The 7,245-nt window shown below is 47.1% G+C and overlaps 1 long non-coding RNA gene across 1 annotated transcript; it reads right to left on the bottom strand.

Annotated features, from left to right (window-relative positions):
* Positions 1-896: 896 nt before the first annotated feature.
* LOC119961675 lies at positions 897-5,696 on the bottom strand. The gene is made up of 3 exons (XR_005459710.1): positions 5,604-5,696; positions 4,550-4,656; positions 897-1,093 (listed from the first exon to the last, which is right to left on the bottom strand). It is a non-coding gene; the product is annotated as an uncharacterized LOC119961675 (long non-coding RNA).
* Between the last annotated feature and the right edge of the window lie 1,549 nt (positions 5,697-7,245).

Below are 7,245 nucleotides of genomic sequence, written 5' to 3'. Positions count from 1 at the left end.
ATGTTTCCGCAAGATGGATAAATCACTGAGTCTCTCCCCACTCAGAGCAGGTAAATGACATTTCTTCAATGTGAACTCGCTGATGGTTCCGTAGGCTGGATAACCAAGTGAATCCCTTCCCACACTGAAAGCAGGTGAATGGCCTCTCCCCAGTGTGAACTCGCTGATGGCTCCGCAGGTTGGATAACCAAGTGAATCCCTTCCCACACTGAGAGCAGGTGAATGGCTTTTCCCCAGTGTGAACTCGCTGGTGTGTCTGCAGACTAGATAACCGAGTGAATCCGCTCCCACAGATGGAGCAGGTGAATTGCCATTCCCCAGTGTGAACTCGCTGGTGTGTCTGCAGGCTGGATAACTGTGTGAATCTCTTCCCACACACAGAGCAGGTGAATGGCCTCTCCCCAGTGTGAATTCGCTGATGTCTCAGCAGGGTGGATGAATCAATAAATCCCTTCCCACACTGGGAGCAGGTGAATGGCTTTTCCCCAGTGTGAACTCGCTTATGTTTCTGCAGGCTGGATAAATCAATAGATCCCTTCCCACACTTGGAGCAGGTGAATGGCCTCTCCCCAGTGTGAACGCGCTGATGTTTCCGCAGGGTGGATAAATCAATGAATCCCTTCCCACACTGAGAGCAGGTGAATGGCCTCTCCCCAGTGTGACTGCGTCGATGAGTCTCCAGCTCAGATGGGACTCTGAATTCCTTCCCACAGTCTACACATTTCCACGGTTTCTCCATGTTTTGGGTCTCCTCGTGTCTCTCCAGGTTGGACAGTCAGTGGAAGCCTTGTCTACACACAGAACATGTGCACTGTCTCTCCTCACTGTGAATGGGGTGATGTTTTTTCAGGTTGTGTAACTGGTTGAAGCTCTTTCCACAGTCAGTTCACTGGAACACTCTCACTCGGGTGTGTGTTGTGTGGGTCTCGGTGCCTTTCCAGTCACACTGATGTTTAAAATCTTTCGAAGTCGACAGATTGGACAAACATTTCTCCTCGCCGATGATATTCAGATCAGAAGGAAGCGAGTGAGTTTGGCACATCGAGACGTGATGTTTGAGATTTCTGCCTCTCATTCCTCCTCTTCCAATATCCTTTAAAAACAATTTACAAAAGTCATCATTGTTAGTACAGGATAGAAATTCACCGTAACTTCATTGCAATGTAAGCCTACTTGTGACAATCAAGATGATTATTATTAAAATTCAGAACAGACAATTCTAGTTCCCATGGAATATCATTTTCTCTCGTTCTCCAAAAGCTGTAAATCTCCATCACACACAATCTCCCTCCATTCTCACTCTGCTGTATCTAATATTCACCCTCCCAATTCTCCTGAAGGTGCTGATTCATGTTGATTGACAGATCCAAGCTCAGCTCACTGCTTCCTGACCAGGACACAGAGATTAGAATAGTACCCTGCTGCCCCCGAATAGGATCAAGAGTAGGCCATTCGGCCCACCGAGTCTGCTCAATCATTCAATGAGATCCTTGGCCAATCTACCTCAGCACCATTTCCCCCACACAATCCCCATATCCCTCGATATCTTCAATATCCAGAAACCTGTCAATATATGTCTTGAACATCCCTGATGACTGATTTACTTATTACAGAACGGTAAATAATACATCTAATCTGTACCACATAACAACACCAGACATATCTCTGTCCATTATTAATTTAATGTCCCCTGAAATGTCAGCCATCTCCTGGGGAACCCACCCCTTTAATTGCGAACATTAGGAAAGTGACAATTTTTTTGAAATAAATTTTGAGTAACCAATTAAGTTTTTCCAATTAAGATACAATTTAGTGTGGCCAATCCACCTACCCTGCACATCTTTGTGTTGTGGAGCTGTTACTCACGCAGACACGGGGAGAATGTCCACATGGACAGTGACCCAGGGCCGGGATCAAACACGAGTCCTTGGCGCCGTGAGGCAGCAGTGCTAACCATGGTGCGACCAGAGACCATTCTTTTCGTCAGACAAATAAATGCACGAACCTGTTAAGGAGATGGGTGGGAGGAGTTGGAAACACTTTGTGGAGCCGCGAACCTACATGAAAATATTGATTTCCCAATTAATGTGGTTCCAGTTTGGGCTCAAATCATCAATGAGGGCTCTGATCTCTGGCAAGGAAGGAAACCCTGGCAGGTGGGCGGGGCGGATTCACAAACACCTGCTGGAGGCCCCAAACCCCCCAATAAGACCCATTGATTTTATTGTCAGTCTGCAGACAGGAGCTGGAGAACTGAACCCAGGCAGAGGAGAGGGAGGGAGAAAACTGGGAATGGAGGAAAGAAATGGTGAGATGGGTTTGGATTTCAGCCCAGGGAGGAGAGAGAGTGTGTGGGACGGGGATTGACAGCTTTGGGGGAACAAGAGAGGGAAAAATGTTCCAGAGAAACTAGAATTGTCTGTTCAGAATTTCTATCCTGGACTGACAGTGATGGCTTTTGTTTGTTTTAATTACAAAAAAAATAAATTTAGAGTACCAATTCTTTTTTTCCAATTAAGGAGTAATTTTAGCCTGGCCAATCCACCTGCCCTGCACATCTTTTTGGATTGTGAGGGTGACACCCATACAGACACGGGGAGAATGTGCAAACTCCATACGGACAGTGACCCAGAACCGGGATCAAACCCAGGTCCTCGGCTAACCACTGAGCCACCGTGCCTGCCCCTCGTGATGACTTTTATCAACTCCTTTTACAGGATATTACAAGGGGAGGATTTACAGATGGAAACTCAAATCAAACTTCACATCAAGATTTAACAGAGTCACTCCATTCATCAGGACCTGAATATCATTGGCCTGTGAATGTGGAAGAAGAAATGTTTGTCTGTTCTGTCGGTAGGAAATGATTTTCAAGATCTATGTGACTGAAAAAAAACCCGATGCACACACAACTCGCGTGAGAGTGTTCCAGTGAACTGACTGTGGAGCTTTAACCAGTCACACAGTCTGAAAAAACATCACACCATTCAGAGCGGGGAGAGGCCGTACACATGCCCACTGTGGGGACAAGACATGAAATGAAAAATGAATTTACTTATTGTCACAAGTAGGCTTCAAATGAAGTTACTGTGGAAAGCCCCTAGTCGCCACATTCCGACGCCTGTTCAGGGAGGCTGGTACAGGAACTGAACCGTGCTGCTGGCCTGCCTTGGTCTGCTTTAAAAGCCAGCGATTTAGCCCTGTGCTAAACTAGCCCCTGTAACCCCTGACATAAACTGATCGTCAAATTTGAAGAGGGACAAGGACACCAGCAGCATGCTGAAACCATGGACATGTGGGGACTGTGGGGCAGGATTCAAGTCCCCATGTGAGCTGGGGACTCATCACCGCAGTCACACCGGCTACAGACCATTCACCTGTTCTGAGTGTGGGAAGGGATTCACTCAGTTATCCGAGTGAGGATTTACCAAGATGTGGGAAACGAGCCGACTGTTTCACTCGGGCTTTGACTAAGGGTTAGAGATCAGACCGGACTGCGGAGCGGGGAGCCGACTGTTTCACTCGGGCTTTGACTAAGGGTTAGAGATCAGACCGGACTGCGGAGCGGGGAGCCAAGTGTTTCACTCGGGCTTTGACTAAGGGTTAGAGATCAGACCGGACTGCGGAGCGGGGAGCCAAGTGTTTCACTCGTGCTTTGACGAAGGGTTAGAGATCAGACCGGACTGCGGAGCGGGGAGCCAAGTGTTTCACTCGGGCTTGGACTAAGGGTTAGAGATCAGACCGGACTGCGGAGCGGGGAGCCAAGTGTTTCACTCGGGCTTTGACTAAGGGTTAGAGATCAGACCGGACTGCGGAGTGGGGAGCCAAGTGTTTCACTCGGGCTTTGATGAAGGGCTCAAGGTGCTGCAATTCTTTTGTTTTGTAAATTTAGAATACCCAATTCATTTTTTCAAATTAAGAGGCAATTTAGCGTGGCCAATTCACCTACCCTGCACATCTTTGGGTTGTGGGGTGAAACCCAGACAAACATGGGGAGAATATGCAAACTCCACACCCGTAGTGACCCAGGGCCGGGATCGAACTTGGGACCTTGGCGCTGTGACGCAGCAGTGCTAACCACTGCGCCACCATGCTGCCCGAGGTGTTGCAATTCTAATCGATAAACAGGTCCCTCTTTCGGTCACTAAGATCATTGCGGACACTAATGGGAGATACGTGGTGGTCAGTGGGTCATTGCCCCTAACTGGGACGATGTTCCTTTGTAAAAAATATTATTGGGGTCCACCCCAGACCTGGATACACATCAGTTGATTCTTGGAGCAAACATCAATTGCGTACTGGATCCTAAATGGACGGGTCCAAGCCCATTCATCCCCTACAAATACAGGAAAAGGGAATGAAACCGAACGGACCACCCGGCAGCGACCCAGGCACCGGAAACAACAACAGCAAACCCGGCAAAAGATAAAGAAAAGCTGTTCAAGAGCAAATTATAAAAGGATTATGGGACACAGATTTATGATTGTGAGCAAGATCTACAGGGGAGATTTTACACAGTGAGTGATAATGATCTGAACTCAATGCTTACACACAAAGGTCGATAATCTCCAGGTCCTGATAACCCGAATGGTGCTGTCAGAATTTGATGTGAGGATTGGTTGTGAGTTTCCTGTCTGCGAATCCCTTTCTAAGTCCCTGTGAAAGAAGTTTACAAAGGCATCACTGTCAGTCCAGAAATGAAATTCGGGAAAGATAAATATTTCTCCTGGTTTGAATTTGCTGTGTGTAAATCCTCCCCGACTAATCCCCTGTAAAAAGCGTTTTCAAAATTAATCACTGTCAGTCCAGATTGAAATTCACAACATTCTCTCCTCCTGCTCCCTGGTCCAGGATGACCGCTCATGCCCCCCCCCCCCCCCCGCCCCGCTGCACACTGACCCTCTTGTCATCAGCAGTCCCTCGATTTGAGGGTGTTGTCCACTCAGGGTTGGGAGTTTCTGCCCTGGTACTTAATGTGACTGAACAGAGCCGCAGAGCTTTGGACACATGGGATAGGATGTCCAATGAACCTTGAATTTACAGTGCACAAGGAGGCCATTCGGCCCATCGAGACTGGATCGGCCCTTGGAAATAGCACCCCATTTAAAGCCACACTTCCAACCTATCCCCTCAACCCACAAACCCACCCAAACCCTTTCAAACACTAAGGGCAATTTAGCATGGCCACTCCATCGAACCTGCACATCTTTGGACTGTGGGAGGAAACCGGAGCACCCGGAGGAAACCCACGCAGACAATGAAATGAGAGAGTGAAATCTGGAGAGCAGGATTGGCTTCCTTTCTTTCCATCTCTGCCGCCGCTTTGCATCATCAATAAGACATTGGGGCTCAGACTAATCCAGTTTGATGGACAAGTTGTCTCCATTCTGAACAATGGGGAACAAGCTCCTCCCACTCATTGAAACATCGCCCCGACAAAGATGAGAAACGCGCATGCGCCCTGATGCATATCCAATAAAGATGGCGGCCATTGACCGGAGCCGAAATTAGGTGTTGCAGTTCTGCTCTGTACAAACTGGGTCCCGGAAACTTTTTTCCGCGCTTTGCGGCTCACAAAAGCTTTATACAACGTTTCCACCCACCCCCGCGATCTCTTGCTCCCTCCATATTGTTAATCGCCTGTCACCAATTTCCAATCTTAAAAACACATCCTTCTCCTTCGCCATTACCCACACTGCGCATGCCTCAATCACATTCCCCTCATTCACTCCGATTGGTTGGAGGACCAGCCGCCCTCACTCGTTCCTCCAGTTCCGCCTCCTCCTGCTATTGGTCCGGAGCTGCTGTCAATCACCCGGACATTGTGACGGTGACAGACGGTGAGAGGGGCCACAGGCTGACTGTCCAATAATAACAGTGAGAGTCTCAGTGGGACAATCAGACAATAATAGTGGAGATGGGACCCAGAGGAGAAACAGCAAAGGATTCAATCACTTTGAGAGTAACAAACACAGTGTCTTTCCAGTAATAAGTCAGACTGCAGTGTGTGAGTGAGGAGGCCATTCGGCCCATTGAATCTGCACCGACCCTATGAAATATCACCCTATCTGGGCCAATCTAGGGCGGCATGGTAGCACAGTGGGTAACACTGTTGCTTCCCAGATCCAGGGTCCCAGATAATAATTCTGTCACTGTTATTATTAGACAATAACCTGCCTGAAATGAAAATCGCTTATTGTCACAAGCAGGCTTCAAATGAAGTTACTGTGAAAAGCCCCTAGTCGCCACATTCCGGTGCTTTTTCGGGGAGGCTGGTATGGGAATGCCTGTTATTCCAATGCTGGTGTGTGTAATCTGTCACTGTTATCATTAGACAATAATAGGAGGGCAAGATGCAAGGTAGCAATGATAATTTGATGTTTCTGTGTTATAGTCAGTGTCACTGGGAGGTGTGTGATAAAATAGGAATGGAAACATCGTGACAGAGGCACGTGTGACTGACTCCACCTGATTCAGAACTGTTCTACCCAAGATGAGAGCAATGAGGACATGGGGAACTCCAGAGATTTCTGGTATCTGAGCTGCATCTGTAGAGGAACTGAAATCATTCTAGTGGTTCTCGATTTATACAGGAAATATATCTGACAGCTAAAACCAAAGTTTCAATCTTCTCTTTGAGACACATTGTGATTGAAAAGATCAAATGTTAAAACATCAGGAGAGGAACAAAACCTCCTGCTGTTGGGAAACAGTATCTCCCCATCGACACTGTCACAAATCCTTCATTTTAAACACCTCTATTAAATCTCCTTTTCACCTTCCCTGATATCCCGGTTTCTCCTGCTCTGAGTCAGAGGGACTCGAAACGTTAACTCTGTTTCTCTCGGTACCGATGCTGCCAGAACTGCTGAGTTTTTCCAACATTTACTGTATCGTTCCCTCTTTTTCCTCCTTCAATCTATCAAACACTTCATGATTTTGAACACCTCAATTAAATAGGAATAGGAGAAAAATATAGATGGAAGGAGAAAGAAAGACTGAGATTTTAAAAAACAGAAAGGTGAGGTGAGAATAAAAGATGAGTAATAGAGGAAACAAGGAACACAGAAAGAATGATATAAAATATAAGGGAGCAGGTTATCAGCTCTCAGCTACAGAGAGCAGAATGAACCATGGAAGAGAGAGATTGGGACACATTTCTTACACGCCTCAGGATTAACCCACGCTGTCAGTGAAGAGAGATGAGAAAGACCCAAGTGTGATTTGTCCCTCTCAGTGTGACCC

Source organism: Scyliorhinus canicula, unplaced genomic scaffold (assembly GCF_902713615.1).
Source record: "Scyliorhinus canicula unplaced genomic scaffold, sScyCan1.1, whole genome shotgun sequence".
In the NCBI taxonomy this organism is placed as follows: Eukaryota; Metazoa; Chordata; class Chondrichthyes; order Carcharhiniformes; family Scyliorhinidae; genus Scyliorhinus; species Scyliorhinus canicula.
Note: the sequence above shows the minus strand (reverse complement) of the source record. Positions and strands in the feature narration are given on the sequence as shown.